This window comes from Felis catus, chromosome B3 (genome assembly GCF_018350175.1).
Source record: "Felis catus isolate Fca126 chromosome B3, F.catus_Fca126_mat1.0, whole genome shotgun sequence".
Classification (NCBI taxonomy): Eukaryota; Metazoa; Chordata; class Mammalia; order Carnivora; family Felidae; genus Felis; species Felis catus.
In genome coordinates, this window is record NC_058373.1 from 111830939 (window position 1) to 111848794 (window position 17856).

The window sequence follows — 17856 nt, forward strand, 5'->3', positions numbered from 1 at the left end:
GAATTAAAAAGATGTTCACAATGTATGTTAAATGAAGAAAGGGAAGTCATAAAATAGTACGTATATTGTTTTTATAATTTTTCTTAGAAAAAATATGTAGAAGAGTATTATTAATTATTTCTAGGTTATAAAATTAAGAATGATTTTTATTGCCTTTTTTGCCTATTTTTTGGTTCTTCCCCAGTTACTATATATTCTCTGTGTATTAAGGAAAAGTTAGCATAAAAAATAGAGCTCTCACATGAAAAGATGGTCAACATCATTAGTCATTAGGAAAATGCAAATCAAAACCACAATGAAATACCACTTTACACCCACTAGGATGGCTATTATCAAAAAGATGGACCTCATGAGGATATGGAGAAACTGGATGCGTATACATTGCTGGTGCAGCCCTTTGGTACAAATGTTAATAGCAGCGTTATTCATAATAACCAAAAAGTAGAAATAACCCAAGTTTCCACCATCTGATGAATGGATAAGCAAATGTGGTATATCCATTCAATGGAATGTTATTTAGGCCATAAAAAGGAATACCAAAACATGCTATAACCATGGATGAATTTTGAAAACATTATGCTAACTGAAGGAAATCAGACACAAAGGCCATATGTTACATGATTCCATTTAAATAAAATGTCCAGAATAAGTAAAGCCACCAAGATAGAAAGTAGATTAGTGGTTGCCAGGGGCTGGTAGCTGGGGGAGTAGGGAGTGACTGGTAATGGGGTACAGGGTTTCTTTTTGGAGATGATAAAAATATTCTTGAATTAGATAGTGGTGATGGTTACACAAATTGTGAATATACTAAAACCTATTGAATTGTATTCTTACAAAAAAGAAACAAAATAAGAAAAGTAGGCCTTTCTTCTCTGGCATTAACCCTTTTATACAATGAAGAATCACTGTCAAGGTCCCCTGAACATACATGAGACCAATACTCCTCTAGCTTTTCCTCTGTCTTTCAGAATAACAGGAGGTACAACTTTGGCACACATGTATTAACCATATCTTCCTTCCTTCCTTCCTTCTTTCCTTCCTTCCTTCCTTCCTTCCCTCTTTCTTTCTTCTTTCTTTCTTTCTTTCTTTCTTTCTTTCTTTCTTTCTTTCTTTCATTTTGATGCTTTGACATCTGGAAGCCTTGCTGAGCCAGGAGTGATTGTCCCTCCCAGGACTAGTCAATTCCTAGAGATAAACAACTTGCCTAGGAGTGCACCTTTCATATTCAAACCAACTGATCCAAATGGCTCTAACCTGAGCCATTATCTTTATTGGGCTCTCACACTCAGGGCCACTATTTCCCTGGCCTAATCACCCCAGGGCCAGGGACCAACTAGGGAGAACCTCTATACTGCAGAGCTTAGCAAAATTATCTAAACTAGACAATCCTAAATCTGCTTGCTTTGCCTTACCTGTTCCTCTCTGAGGAAACTACAATAGAGGCTCTTGCCCACAATTTCTCCTTGCTCCTGCTTTCTGACTGACCCTGGTGCTTCTCCGTGTGCCTCCCCTGCATGTCAGGCCATGCTTCCTATTCCTAGTGATCTGTGAGTTAAAAAAAAAAAAAAAGTCTCTCTCTCCAACGATGATTTCCATGTCTGTGTTTCACCATACCTGATTAAAACAAATCTTGGGTACCCTTGAAACAATATACATCTGGAAGACTATCAAACCATGGCCTGATATACTGGCAGAAATCACAGGATGATCAAAGAAATCAGTGCTTTTATGAGGTATTCAGCAGAAGAGGCAATAATTAATATTGTCGGAATCTTTCTCCAGGACTCCTGAATCTCTCTTATGGACTGATTTTTCAAAACCATTTTTCCCGCCAACACCCATTTCTACCCTATTATGGGTTACCCATGGATACCCAGGCCTTAATGTTCCTAGTGTCTCATCTGCCATATAAACACACATGTGATATGTGTGTGTGTGTGCAATTGCATTTTTGGCTCATCAGTCATGGCTATCCCAGGTAGTAGGAACTGAGTGATTTGGGTTTGCTCTGCATTACAATACCTAACTTGACAAAAATCCGGGTAATCTATTGTTTATCCTCTTCCTTCTCTAAGTCTGACTGGCCATCTCAGGCATAAAATGGCATCAACTGTTAAGGGATTAGACAATCCCATAGCATAGTGTTAGTTACCACAAACATGCAGTATGCAACCACACAGAAGAACTAATCTCCCCTTCCCTCAGACAACACAAGAATTAGCAGTTTTATTGAATACTGTTATTAAAAAAACACACAAAAAACAAAAGAACCCCAAAAAATGATCAACTGAATTTGTTGAGCACAGAAGAAATAAAGGTGCCCTCAAGGCCTTGAATAAGTAAATTTGGATTGTGCACCCCCAGGAGAGAGAGGAGAGGAGAAAATTGGCTCTGATGGAGATAGCAAGACCAGCTGGGATGAGAGAAAGCCATTTCAGGCTGGGTTTGTTATTTGATTTCAGCTGACCACGCTGGACTAGCTTTGCATCTTGCCCTTTTTCTCATTGCCTTTGGAGAGTCATCCTGGCTTGACCAGATTCACTGAATAGGAATCCAGCCCAACCATATGCAACACCAAACTCAGACAAGGCTGTATTGTTTTTGACTGAGATCTTTCTTCTCAGGCTTACCAAATGGCTCAGAGTTGATGGACCCAAAAACAATAATTATGAGTCTCAAAGAATACTTGGCTTTAGATCAATGTCTACCTTTGGAGAATGAGATTCTTTATCTGTAAAATAGGGCAATAATTACTATTTCATAGCAATATTGTGAATATTAAGAAGATAATGCACCGCATCAGGCTCTGGGCTGATGGCTCAGAACCTGGAGCCTGCTTCCGATTCTGTGTCTCCCTGTCTCTCTGCCCCTCCCCCGTTCATGCTCTCTCTCTGTCTCAAAAATAAATAAACGTTAAAAAAAATTAAAAAAAAAGAGAAGATAATGCATATAAAAACTCGGCATGTATCGAAGGAAGGAAAGATAATGTCCTAAGCTCATGAGACTTTGTTAGGAATTTGAGATTCTATTTCATTTATTTTCCTTTGAGAAAAATAAAGGAAGGAGAAGGTAGAATCTATTTCAAAGGATTAGTCTAGTCATATCACTTTCCTTCTAAATAACATTTCTCCTGCTTGTTGTATTTTGGATCCACTACTAATGTGCATTAGTTTCCAATTTCCCTTCAGCCACTCTCCAGAAGTGCAATATTGGTTCTTTGTCTTAGGGATATTTCATTTCCTCAATCATGTTAAATCAAACAAACCTCCCATACCAGCAAACAGAAAGGAGCAGCTCTGGGCCTCTGAACTAATTTGCACTGGCAAAACTGATCGGGCCTCCTCCAGTGTCTTAATTAGGAGTCTTAATCCCTTTGATTTAAAACCAGAAAAAATACAGGGCATGGTAGGAAACTCTGAGCATATTTATTTAATACAGACAAATAGGGTTTAGAAAGTTCACTTAATATACAGTGTCAAAAGAAATGTATGTCCCTTTCTTCCTAATAATTCTTCCAGGATAAAGTATGGCTCATTCTCAGATTGGAGCAATCAGTTTTCATGGTCTCTTTCATTTAAAGAGACAGCTATTTCCAACCCACTCTATGTTTCTGGAGACTTTTGACTGGTTTGCTTTAATTTCTCCTGTGACATAAGGAAAGAGTGACTCAGAGAATATATGCAATATTGTTCACATTGAATTTCGAAAAACGTGAAGAACGGGTGGTGGTGGACGGAGGTTGAATGTGAGGATACAAAAACAGAATATCGATGATTATGAACGGTCTCTTCAGGCCTCCTGCACAGATGCTAGGATGCTCTGGGGATTTGGTAGAAGGTGGGTTCTTCTCGAACCCTATCCACGTTCTTGAGAAGATAAAAGGACAATGTTAAGGTGCACTGATGCGGCTCCTCTAAGGACATGGTGAAGTAGATGTTCATCACTTAGTGAGGGGCCCAGATCAACTCCGGGAGGAGTCACCCATTGGTATGATTGGTGTGGGCTCTGGGCAGCTTGCCTTTTACAGGGCCACAATCATGTGGGCATTTATTTAAAAACTAGGTGAGCATGGGGCTCCCGGGTAGCTCAGTCAGTTTTGTCTGACTTCGGCTCAAGTCATGATCTCGAGGTTGGTGAGTGTGAGCACCATGTCGTGCTCTGTGCTGACAGCTCGAAGCCTGGAACCTGCTTTGGATTCTCTGTGTGTGTGTGTCTCTCTCTCTGCCCCTCCCCCACTCATGCTCTCTCTGTCTCCCTCAAAAATAAATAAACATTAAAAAAATTTTAAAAAAAAACCCAAAACAAAAACTAGGTGAGTGTGTTGATGACTGAGGTAAACCCCAGACACCTTCCAAAGGATTAGAAAGAGATCCTGTGGCTGAGTGGGCCCAGTGCCCTGTGGGGTCTTCAGGCTATTTTTTCCTACAGAACAATGACCAGATCTTCAGAAACCTCAGCCTCAAAAGAGGAGCGCTCATAGCTCATGATTTTGGATGCTTCTCAGCACTGATCCCAGGGGGCAGTTATTCATAATGTCAGGCATAGAGTGCTCTAGAGGGGTCTCAATGCCTTTGATCTAATGCAGTCTCTTAAAATACATAATGATGAGTGTAATCATGTGAGTTACCTGGGTTTGGGCTCACACAGGAAACAGTGATTTTATGTTCCCTCTCATGTAAAAAGACAATCTTTTCACATCTAATTGTTCATGGGTTGGAATAGAATCATATTTAGTCTGTGTTGAGTCTTAAAAAATTAGTTGATCACTTTCAGGGACGCGGAATAAGCCTAAATAGGCAAAACATTAAAAAAAAAAAAGTAACCACAGGTGTTTAAAAGACTTCCTTTACTGTGTGAAATAATTAATTGATATAGTGGTTTTTTATACCTAAAAGTCACTGTCATATCTTTTATTTCATTTATTTTTACAGTGCCCCTGTGAAGTTGACAAGCCACATTCCTATTTTGCAGAAAAACAAAACAAAGCCAACTGAGAAAGAAAGCTAAGTAGCCTGTCTAGAGAAATACAGAGGCAGGGTTGGAGTTTGGTCTCTTGACTGTTAGACCCTAAAAGGATCTGGAATGAATAAATTGGCTGTTTGTGTGTGACCAGGCACTGCTGAAGACTGACAGGTGATGTTGAAAAAAGTTAGACCTCTGAATTATCGTAAATGTCCCTCTGCAGTTTTGTTTACAAGAGCAAGTTGCACTATCCTCGAGGAAGAGAGCTGCGTGAGTAATAATCCACATCCCATGCAAATTATCAGTAATCCTGAAATTAATGAAATCTAAACTAAGAAGATTTGATTGTTTACTTCTCAGCACATCCCCATTATCCACAATCTAAAGCCTGATACTACATGATTATCCTATAAAGTGGGCGTTTATTTTGGTGTCCCAAAAGTGCTGCTCGGCTGCCTCAGGTGGGCATAAATAAGAAAATAAAGGGCCCCATCTAACTGTGGTTAACGTCTCCCCTGGAGGAATGGGGAGGTCCGAGAGGGTTTAGATGCAGGCAAGTCCATTTCCCAGTCTCCCCCAAGATGCTATCGATCCCTTTGCAGCGGCCCCCAATCATGGGAAGGGCTAAGCCGCATAAGCATATGAGACAATTCCACATCAGCACACCCCGCCGGCTGTCAGCAGAAAAAAACGCAAGCCCCGCTGAATAATTATGGCTTGAGCTATTGATTGGGACCACGGAAGAGTTTCCAAATGCTTTTAATTTGCCAAACAGAGGGAAGTGTGCTACAGAGAGGTTTGCTTCCAATAACATCATTTCTCCCTGTGCTAATTAAGGGGAGAGCTTAACAAGGTGGAGGGGATTGTTTTAGAATAAAATCCTGCCAAGTAAAATCTATGGCCATTGAAAGGTGGCAAATGGGAGATGAAGGGCTTGTCGTAAGAAATGGCTTGAAACAATTGGCCTGGGGTGAGCTTGGGTCCTGTAGGAGACCCTAGTCTGATCAGGGACCTACCACTTCCACTGGCCAGAGGGTTTTATGCCATGCTTCTCTGAGAGATGGTGGTCTAAGGCTGAAGCAGCAGCTAGAGGCCAAGCAGGGCTGAGGTCTCACACTTGCCCCCTGCCCCCTGTGGCCTCAGTACATCTCTTTCTTTCAGTCCTTGGGTCTGCATTCCTGATGAGGAAAGACAATATTATCTAATGGGAACTGATGAGTGGTTTAAAAAAACATGCATTATTATGAACTAAAGTCATAGTTGTTTTTTTTTTTTTTTTCAAATTTCCTTAGTTTTAACCTAATATCCTTTTTCTTTTCCAGGATCTGTCCAAGATACATGTTAACTTTAGTTGTCACATCTCCTAGGCTCCTCTTGGCTGTCAGAGTTTCTCAGACTCCCTTTGTTTTTGATGACTTTGATAGTTTTGAGGAGTAGTGAGTGGTCAGGTATCTTGCAGGATGCTCCTTTGTTGGAATTTGTCTGATGTTTTTCTCAAGATTAGACAAAAAGCACAGGATAAAGTTGGCCTAATCAAGGTGAGGAGGCAAAATCAACTACGTATAACAAATGTATGCAAAATTCCCCCTTTTGCAAACATCATGTAGACACGCATCCAAACATCATGTAGACACGCACTTCGTGTTTTCCAAAGGGTCTAGCACTGGTCCCCAATAATGATAATGTAATTATTTGGATGGATGAACAGAGTGATGGCTGGAAAAACATTTTCTCAGCTGCCACATCCTTACAATTCTCATGTAGCTTATGTTAGTATCATGATAAGTCTTTCAAAGGTCATTCAGCCACTTTTTAATCACAACACATAAAATTCATGCTGACATTATGTGTCTTCATTCTTGTTTTAAGTGCCTTTCCTGTGACCCTACAGGCTTACATTGGCCACAGTTATTTTAAGACCCCAGTACTTGTGAGATCTTAAGATCTGCACAAATTCCCTCCCTGAGGTTACAACATACTAAGCCCCCAAGACAACCCCACCTCTTTGTACCCACCAAGAATAGTTCTTGATCTTTACCAAGAATAGTTCTTCATCTTCAAAACTGTCAAATATTTTGCAAGATGAAGTGCCCATCATAAAAAGAATAAAAAATTACATGAGTTGGAGTTGTTTAGCCTAGAGAAAAAAGGACTATGGATGACTTTATCACAATCTTCTAGGATTGCAGAAGAGTGAAGAGTCACACAGACTTGGGTTCTAGTCCTGGCCCTGTCACAAACAAGTTGTGCTACCACGGGCAAGTTACTTGACCTTTCTGTGCTTCAGTTTCCTATGTATAAAATAGGCAGAGCCTTGGTAGGTTTATAGGGAGGTAATGTATGTAATGTGCTTAGCACAGTTCTTGGCACAGACTGGTTATTCAATAAAATTTAGTTTCTACCTCATTTATGATATGGCTTTACACATAAAAATAAAACCAATTCATATTTTTATGAGTCTTTGTAGCTTAGCACTTTCTCACACTTCAAGGTGATAAAACCATTGTTGTCCTAGCCCTTCAGATGCCAAATAAAAGACAATGGGTTTTAATTCAAATAATAGTGATTTTGGTTAGAGAAAGTGCATTTTTGGCCATTGAGGGAATAAAAATCAGAATGAGTTATCTGGGGGCCCTGTGAACCTTGTCGGGAGCTCCAAAGCAGAGTGGGCAGTGTAGGGCAGAGTCTTGACCTCACCACGACCCTATAGCCGTCAAAGTCTTGGCTGGCGGGAGTAACATGGGCAGTTCTGGGAAGCGTGGGAGACGTAGGAATCACTGTTTATCCTCAGAACACTCTAAACCCACCTCCTGCCTTGGGAATGGTTCCAAGTTCTGCCTCCAGAGCTCAGTTTCCTGAAGCTAAACTTCATGGGTGAAAGTAAATCTTAGGGTATAACCCAATGTGCAAGAAATATCTTGTTTTTTAAAAATCATTTTAAGCCCACTTCTGATCTTCTCAGCTGGGCTTGTGAGAAACCCAATTTCAGTCATTTAGAGGCTGCTGTCCAGGGTCATGCCAAGGATTTGGGGTCTCAACCTGGTGCAAAAGCCTGGGAAGACTTTCTGGTCCTGCTGGGACCTCCGGGCTATACTGGGGACCCCTGTGCTTATCACAGTCACAGTACTGACCTTGTACATCGCTGTTGCCCTATTGCCCTTGAGGGCAGGACCTGTGTCTTTTATCACGGTATCCCCAGAACGGATGCATTTTCCAGTATGTAGCAGAGGCATGCTGAATGTGTGTTAATGAATAAATAAATGTTTCCTTTATATCATGAAGCCCATTAGATAATATTTTTTATCCTCCATGACTGAGAGCCTGATGACGAAAAGGATGGTGATTTTGCCTCTATTTCCTCAATGCTTGAAGGCCCTAATAAATGTTCCTTGAGTAAATGATCGAATGGTGTTTCTTCATTATGCACAGTGTTGTGTGGGTTCGTCTGTCTTTGCAACTGTGTGGCATCTGTGGGCAGGGCTCGGAATTGGTCGTTGTCACAGAGACTGTCAATTTTTCCCACATCGGTTTTCTCCTTCACAGAGCCTCTGAGTTTTAGCTGGGCACGTGGCTGCCTGAATAAGAACAATGTTTTCCTGCTTTCTTGAGGGGCGACTAGGATCTGGCTGGAGAGATACCAGTGCCGTGACCGGTGCAGCTCTCTCTTCCTCCCATTCCTTCCTCCCACTGGCTGGCGTGCAAGATGGACTGGGAAGACGTCTTTGCCATGAGGGTGAGGAGAACACCCTGGGAAGAGTGGAGCCCCAGAAGGGAGGAGGCTGGGACCCTGACACACTGGGGCCTCCACACTGGCCCCAGACTGTTGGGGGTGAGAGAACTAACTTCTGTTTTGTTTAAGCCACTGTACGTGGTGTCTTTGTGAGAAAAGTAGAAACCTTATGCCAACGAATACCCTCACCTTGGTACCCTCGCTGGCTGCAGCCCAGTGCCAGGCAGGAGTAGGCCACCCTCCCAGTACGGTCCCTTCCTGTGCTGTCCATCTCCGGGTTTTCATCCCAACCCATGCAGCTCCCAGGGGAGGTCATCCAGAGGCCAGGAAGCAGTCCTCCTTCACAGCCTGGCCTGAGTCAGCAGCTGTTTTCAGTTTAATGAGATGACACTAATGATTGTGCCTCCCTGGGATGAGTGGGCCTGTCCTCCCTGGAGAAGTATGGAAGGTCCTGGTACTTCCATCATCGCTGAGCTTGGAGGTCAAGGGGAAGGGAGGTCTCAGAAAAGGGCATGGAGGTGATGGACCTATGGAACATGCATTTTCTGCTCCAGAACCAAGTCTAAACTTCAGTAAAAGGTGAGAAAACACCACTGGGCTGGCTTTACTCTGACAGGTGCCACTGAAAATGCCCCTCCTACATCTGCTGGGGTTGCCAGGACGAGCCTTACAGGGCACCTGGAAAGTGCTGCATGCTTTGCCTCTAGTATTTTTGCCAGCTCCCTCAGGTAGGCAATGGTCCATGGGCCCAGGGCAGCCCAGTTTGGTCACGCAGCATGAACTGTGGCTCATTCTATGGCATTTCCTGCTCTGGGTTCCTTTGGGAAGCTGTGGACCCTACCCCTTGGACCCTTGTCCCACAGGCTCCTGTCCTATAGATTCTCTGCTCCTCAGCCTCTTCCCAATGTGAGCATCTGTTCCTCAAACCCCTGCTCCATGGACCCCTGCCCATTCCTTAGCCACATTGCATTAACTCAATCCATGACTCTCCCTGGGGCTCTGGCTCTCTTTTCTGAACTCAGGTGTCCAGGACAGAGAAAGCACCATTTCTATTTTGTATTTTGGGGGATATGGGTGCTAAGCATCCATTTCTCATTTATGAAGTTCAGTAGGGCCTTGGGAGCTGAATTTCTTACTTTATCTAACACTTGTTGAGTGCTTACTATGGGTCAGGTGCTTTGCTAAGCACTTACATGTAAATTAGCTCAATGAACACTCTCCGGAATCTTATGATGCTGGTGCTATTATGATCTCCATTTTACAGATGAAGAAGCCAAGTCTCCGGGAGGCTCAGTAGCTCACTGTGGTAATCTGGCTCACAACAGAGAAATCTCAGAGTCAGGATTTACACCCAGGGAAGCTTGTCCAGATGCCTGCTCTTCCAGCTACTTCAGGTGTGTTCCTTGCTTTCTAAAGTATATGGTCTGGGACAGTGATGCAAATTACCTTTAATGAGGGGAGAAAAGGACAGGACCAGATGAGCAGTATCGAGGGAGGGACACCTTGGACAAGAGGAAAGCCAGATAGAGAGCATGTGGTCGGAGGTCAGGTTCTAAGATGACCAAGGACAGGTGAAGCTAATGGAGCAGTATGTGGGTGGAGCTGAGTGGTGCAGGGTGTAGGCTGAGAATAAGGCAGAAGACCAGGAGCTGCCTGCTATCAAGTGTTAGCCACAGGGATAAGGGAGAGACCACCTGGCTTGCAGATGCCGGTAGGGGCCTGGGATGGAGAGGGTCAGCATTAGCACCTCTCTCTTATAATGAAATAAGTTGCTTCCTACAGCTCCTCTCCTTGCAAACCTGTCCTGTAGGTTCCAGGAAGAAGCAGAAGGTCCTGGAGTGTGTGTGCACACACACACACACATACACTCACGAGTATCTCTTCCAACAAGGAGGAAAGAGGCCTAAGGGATGGGCTATGACTTCTCTGACATAAAGCTTTCCCTCTCTAGCCCTGTCTTTGCAGCTCTCTCCCAGCTGCAGGGCTGAACAGTGAGGGGTGGTCCCTGCCAGACCAGCCATCCTCTGCCACAAACCGACTCCATTTATTTTCAGATTTTATGTGCTTTAAAATAGACTTGCTGGTAGGTACCCAAATCCAGCAGACCTGAAAAATGCTTACCAGGCAGAAAAAAACTGAAGGACACCGGCTTCCCTTACCGGACTCAGTGCTGCCCCTGCCCTCCCCCAAAACACATCTTTAAGGTGCAGAGACCCCCCAAAATTTTCCCAATCATTTCCCCAATCACTCCAATTCCTGTGAGCACTCCATAAAAAGCTGATAGGAAAGAAGAATCCTAATGGCCTGGTGAGAAAGAAAATTCCATTTTCATCATCCGGATGGTGAAATGGACCAGGTGCTCATGGGTTGGATTCACCATGAGTTTGGATTCACACTGCAGTTTGGAGACAGGGCGAGATGAGAATCCGGAGAGAGAGGCAGGGTGGCAGCCTAGCATCCATTTTCGTGGCCGCTGTGCTCTGTTCCTTTTCCCCACTGGCCCCTCAGAAGCTTCTTGCCCAGGAGACGCTGCCTCAGGGTGTTCACACCAGGGGAGGTCTCACCGCACCTGATGTCACAGCCTGGACTTTACCTGTGCATGTAACCAACAAGCAGTAGAGAGGCTTCGGACACTGCTGTGCCTTGGGAATACTAAAGTATATACAAATAAATAAAACATGGTCTCCTTCAAGGAGAGTCAAGAGAACACAAGGTGCTATAGGTACACATAGTAGGGGAACCTAATTAATACATTTGGAGGTTAAGGAAGGCTCCCTCCCTGGAGAAGGTGACCTTGAGGTTGGGACTGGGAGGAAGACTAGGGGCTCATAGTCAGGTGGCAGCATGATGAGCCAGGAAAGGATGCTCCACGCAGAGGGAACGGCATGTGGAACATTACCAGAGGTAAGAAACAGCCACCTGTGTCTCTGAGACCACAGGTGCTTCAGCGTGACCAGAGTGGAAGATGCCAGGGAGTGGTGGGCACAACCAGTGGAAGGCACAGCGGGTCCAGACGCTGGTCAGCCTGTAAGAAGGGCTTAAAGAGTTTGGACTTCACGGGGGGCAAACTTTGTTTGGTTCACTGCTGTATCCCCTGCAGCTAGATGGGTGAATAGCACAGAGTAGATGCTCATCCATATTTGTGGTTGAATAAGTGGTCAAAACAGAAAGATTTTAAGCAGGGACAAGATCTGATGAGTTTTGCATTTTAGAGTCAACACCTGGGCTGCCGTGCAGAGAAGAGATTTCAGGGCAATGATGCTGAGGTGGGCAGCAGAGAAATGACAGAGGCCATAACCACTGATGTCAGTGGCGGTGGAGACAATGGGCCGGTAAAATCCACAGGACTTGATGATCGGTCTACAGGTGGTGGTGGGAAGGAGGAGCCCAGATGAAGGACAACAGGAGTTAACATCCTCTGAGGGCCCCCGGCAAGGTGCAGACGACAGCCGCGAGGCAGGGCAGTCCCCAAGGGACATCGGCCTCTGCTCAGCTGGGAGTCTGGGCTCGGTTGTGATGTTTGGTTCTCTCAGCTGTGAAACAAAGATACTACTCTTCACCTTGCAGGGAGAGAGATCAGAGATTCTGCAAAGCACGTAGCACAGTGCCTGACACGCAGTGGGTGTTCAGGGTAAAGCCTCCGGATCACTTGAGCTGGACTCCGAAAGACAGGAGCCCTTCCAGACAGTGGGATACCGGGTCAGGGGAGGACATCCAGGTGGTGGGACTAGAGAGCACAGAACGTCCGTAGGAAAGCATGAGGAGTGGGGAGTCATTCAGCCCGACTGAAATGCGGGCAAATGTGCGCGAGAGGGAGGTGGCGAGGGCAAGTAGAGAATAAGGAGGATCTTCATTGCCCTCTGCTTCTTCCTCCCCATGCGGCTGTGCTTCCTCGGTGCAGCCTCTGACGTCTCGTCCATCTTCCCACCTCCCGCCTTTTGCCTTGCAATCCAGTCTCCACACCGCAGTGGGGGTTTGCACACAGTCTGGACTTAACAGTCCCTGAAGGTTTGGGGCAGGGGAATGACTAGATAGTCACCGTGGGTAAGTTGTGAGCCCCAGACAGCAACGTATGGGGTGAGGGTCACACTGCAGCTTAAGCTCCGCTGCTCCGCTTAGGCAGCTCTCCGCCACCCACAAGTACAGCCCAAACTGACTTGCATGTTCTGTAAAGCTCACGTCCCCGGCTGCCCGCCCCTGTCTGCCCTCCGTCTGCCTCACACCACCTCTGAGCCCCGCAGGGTGTGGACACCAAGTCTCTCCTCCTTCCCACCAGGGTACCCCAAATGACAGATGTGAAGGACCTGGACCCCAAGAGAGTAGTTTTGACCAGTCTGTTTGCCTGCCCTACCAGTTCTGCGATGACAAAGGCAAAAGAGGGTGTTAATCATGTTTGCACCTTCAAGGCTATTGCAGTGACTGGCACATAGTAGGCACTCTATTCAGCAGAGAGGGAGAAACCCCGAAGGTTTGTGAATGGGGTGTGAAGTTGGACGTGGACAGAGATGGGACTCTTAGGATCCTGCTGCCCTTCTACAGAATCACAGGGTGGCTCCAGCGAGGTGCCCTATGCGGCTTTCACTTGCGGCAGGCCAAGCGTGTCCACACCGGGCAACTGGGTCTTCCCTATAATCCTAGATAAACATGCCTTTGCTGCTAGATGTATACCCAAAGCCAGAAGCTCAGAGCAAGGAGGCATCTTTAAAGGGCATAAAAAGCAATATACGACTGAGATGCTGCTGTCTGTGTTCTAGGGTTGAACTGGGGCTCTCTGGCAATTTCACAGCCTCCAGACCACCTCTGCTTGGAGGGAGTAGGGAAGTTAGTCTACTCCCAAATCTGGGCTCTCAAGGCCTCCGGAGAGGCCCCTCCTGGCCTCCCACACCGTGGAGCCCTCTACAGGCAGTTGCAAATAAAGGTCATCTGATTCGGCCACGTCTTGAAGGTCTGGGTTTTGACCTTGCTGGGATTTATTGACTCAGGTTATCCAAACACGGATTTCTAAAGACTATAAGGTTTTTCTGAGTGTGTTCCCACCCCCTGCTCCTGCCTCTGACTATTTATAAAGCTCCAGCCCCAGTTTCTGAAGGCTCCCGACCTAGGGGTGGGCGTGGCGGTCGTTTCTGTACCTTCTATTTACCTGTCTCTGCAGCTGCAGGAGACAATGAGCAAACTCTCTTCCCAGAAGCAGGCTATGGAGATTCAGAAGCACAGAAGAGCTGTTTTAGCCAGAGCCGTTAAACTATAGGAAGCTTTGCACAGAAAAGAAGAAATAAATCAATGCTCGCTTAAGGAAAATGAAGACCAAACTTTTCTGGAAAAACAAAATGTGATTTTCAAATTATCAGAGCTGGCTTTAGTAATCACAGAGGGAATTAAGCTCCTGGAAGCTCTTCACCGGGTGCCTGCTGGTATCCTTGCCGGCTTAAATCCCAGGTCACATTAATTACTGATACCCGCATTCTTTCCCTTTCCGTCTGACCCCAGCCACTTGCCTGCATCCCAATCTCCCTCCTTTTCTGTCAGCTGCATCTGCTACTATATTACCATTCATATATGGGTAAGGTGGGGAAAATCGGAGGAAACAATGAAGGCTCATTCCAAGACATATGCCAATTCTTGCTTGAACCATTAAAATAGGCTTCTAACCCACCTCCCTGGCTCTAATTTTGTCCCTCTTCATCCTCCACACAGCTGCTGCTCCAGATATCTGTCTAAAATGTAAATTTGACGCTGGCTGATGCTGGCAGCTCCAAGTGTCCTCATTGTCCCATGCAAGGTCTCCAGGATTTAGCCCCGCCTCTTGCTCCTGTGATTAAATCGGCCACCAAAAATACGGTATGACTAGGTCTTCCTCCATAAACCCAGGTTCCTAACACCATGCCAGTCGCACTGCTTCCCTCTGATCCGGTCTTCCAAAAGAGCTGAGATCTAAGTCGGAAAGTAAATAAAGGAGAGGAGAAAAGAGAAAATCTGCTAAGAAAGGATGTGCAATGAGAGGTAAGGGAGGGACAGAAAATTTTTCTTTCCCGTCTCGACTTCCCAAGCTGCACCATGTTGGATGGTGGCAGCAGAGGCAGCAGAATTAGGAATGCTGGCGAAATGTGCTGCTTCTTTTTTTGGCTTAAAAATGTTTTTGCGGAAGTAGAAAATGCATTGAGAAACATGCATAAATCACAAGGATACAGCTGAAAAGAATGTTCACAAACTGAACACACTTATGTAGGCAGCACCCAGATGAAGAGACAGAACATGACCAGCACCGAGGAGCCCTCCTCACGGTCACCACCCTTGCAAGGGGTGCCATCTTGGCTCCTGTCACCCAACGGCAGTTTTGCCCGTTTTTGAATTTTAAATTAATGGAAACCTACAGTCTGTACTCTTTGTGTTCAGCTTCTTTTGCTAAACATTATGCTGATACTATTCAACCACGTCCTCGTACTTTGTTCATTCTCGGGCTGCGTACTCTTCAAGTGTGAGAATATATTTCTTTATCTGGTCTACTGTTGGTGGGCATTTGGGTCATTTCCAGTTTGGGGCTATTTTTAAAATGCTGTTAAAAGCATTCTAGCTTGTGTCTTTTGGTGAGCACAGGTATTTATTTATGGCAGGCAGATACCTCCAAGTGACACGGATAGGCCATGGGAATGGGATCTGTCCAGATTTGGCAGGTGCCATCAGATCATTTCCCAATGTGTAGGGTTTGAACCAGTTAACAGAGTGGGAGACTTCTGGTAGCTCTACATCCCCTGGTGTGGTCAGTCTTTCATGTTGGCCATTCTAATGGGTGCATGGTGGCATCTCAGGCTAGCATTTCCCTGCAGCTACTAATAGTGAACACCTATTCATACACTTTTTGGTCATTTAGATATTCTGTTTTGTGAAGTGACTATTCAGGCATTCTGCTTGTTTTTCCATGAGTTGTCTCTCTGTTTCTTATGGATTTATAAGAGCTGTGTCTTGTTGAGTAATCACACATTCTCCACTTTCTCCCTCTTAAATCCATTTGGAGCAATTCAGTTTAGCAAGCCTTAACTGAGTGCAATTGGCACAACTGTGTTAGGTGCATGGGATAAAAGAGGACTGGTATCCAGAGCTCCCTCTTGGAGCCCAAGCTTGAGGCCTTGGCTTCTTCCTCTCGCTCCTCCAGACCGTCCCGTCCACACTGAAGATTGGACTGGTGGGGCAGGAGTTAGGCTGAATTTCTGAAGTTCAGTAGTTAACTCTTCTGCAGACTTTCATGAAAGAAACAGGAGGAGAGGATCAAATAATTTGAGGCAGATGAGGCATTACTGACTTTGCCCAACTCCACAGATCCGCAAGGAGCCACACAGCAGAGGGGTCTGGCTGCGGCCCCCCGTCCTAGGAATGGACAGCACAGGCAGTAGCAACAAATTGATATTGATGCTGCCTTACTTCATGCCTTCCAGTGATAACCAGTATTTTGTTCCATTTGAAAAACGTGAGCTTTCCATAGGATGCCTACTTCAGAGTTCCATTTCCATGTCTTAACTGATGGCTTCTATGTCTATAGACTTCTATAGAACACAGACATGTAGCAGCCACAGGAGTCTGCTAACTGCTGGGCAGGAAATTCTTTCATTCTTTATAGATTCACTCAGACCTTGTGTTGATCTCATTTTGTGCCCTGATATTGTTCTGAAAGATAATGTGCCGTAGCAGCAGGTATCAGTGAACTATGCTCAGCAGGCCTGGGTCCTGACCAGCACCTGACCAGGTCGCTGTGTGACCTTAGACAAGTTACTTAATATCTCTGAGCCTTTTTCTCCCTCTGTTCATCTGCCAAATAGGAATCCTATTCCCTGCCATGCCGACCTTGCCAGGTTTCGGGAAAATTAAACTAAGGTGATATATATGAGAAAGCATTTTGAAAAATGTAAAGTGCTATATAAAGGTAAAGCACTACCTACTGAACCTCGGATTTTGTTCCAGCATAGCCATCTGGTTCTCGGGTCTTTTTTTTATTAGTCAATTTCCATTTTGCTTGTATTAGTTGGTGCTCAGACCTGTTAGTCACCCTTGGCATGGAGTTCTTCTATGTAAAGGGTACCTCTTTGGTCTAGATAAACTCTTGTACTTTGGCATTTCACCATACGGCTACTTCCTCCGTGACCTTTTCCTTCCTTTGTTTCTTTTCAGGGTGTAGCAGACCTTTTATCACCTGGACAGGATCCACGCAGGCAGCCTCCAAACCACATCAAGGGATTTTAATTTCCTCACGGCTTTGTTAGCATTTCACATTGTTACAGGTCAAAACACAAGGTTATTTACTAGGAATGAGAAATGTCAGTAATATGAATTATGGGAGCCCCATGATTTCCCTCCAGGTATTCAGAACAACACGCAGTGCCTATCATCCTAGTGAGCTTAGCATGGGCACTGACCTCCCCGGGATCTTGAGAATCATGTGCTTGACTAAGGTCCGATGAGAGGACAGCCATCCTAGGCTGGGAAATGCCAGTGCCTATTGGATTTGTTCAAGGAACCTCTTCCTGCAGGCTGCCATTTTGTTCAAGAAAATTCTGGAAGGTTCAAATTCTATTTCCTAGCCAATAAGGGAGGGGAATGAAGATATTTGTTCACTCATTCAAAAATCACCCATTTGTCTTCTTACTCCTTTGATGGTGAGCTCCTGCTGTGCAAATACTAATGGGAGAGAATGTATATAGTGGTTTATGTTTTATCTTACCATCTGCTTCCTGTTTCTATCACCATAAACTTAGCAAAGAGCTGGGGTAAAGAAGGCCATGATAAGGGAGGGAACCACAAGTTCTAAAGAAAAAAAAAGATGCTTTCAGTAACTGTCAGAAAAAGAACATTTTGGTTTTTTTTTTAATTTTTTTTTAATGTTTATTTATTTTTGAGAAGAGACAGGGAGCACTAACAGGCGAGGAACAGAGAGAGAGGGAGACACAGAATCCAAAGCAGGTTCCAGGCTCTGAGCTGTCAGCACAGAGCCCAATGCGGGGCTTGAACCCACGAACTGTGAGATCGTGACCTGAGCCAAAGTTGGATGCTTAACCAACTGAGCCACCCAGGCACCTGAAAAAGAACATTTTGAAACATCCCTTCTCCTGGCTTTTATGGCACCACCCTCTCCTTGTTTTTCTCCTTTTCTATCTCCTCTCCTTCTAAGCATTGGA

General features: G+C 45.0%; 1 long non-coding RNA gene across 1 annotated transcript; it reads left to right on the forward strand.

The window, feature by feature from the left end:
* Positions 1 to 8171: 8171 nt before the first annotated feature.
* On the forward strand, positions 8172 to 17599 carry LOC123386112. The gene is made up of 3 exons (XR_006599693.1): positions 8172 to 8695; positions 9957 to 14692; positions 16853 to 17599. It is a non-coding gene; the product is annotated as an uncharacterized LOC123386112 (long non-coding RNA).
* Positions 17600 to 17856: the final 257 nt, after the last annotated feature.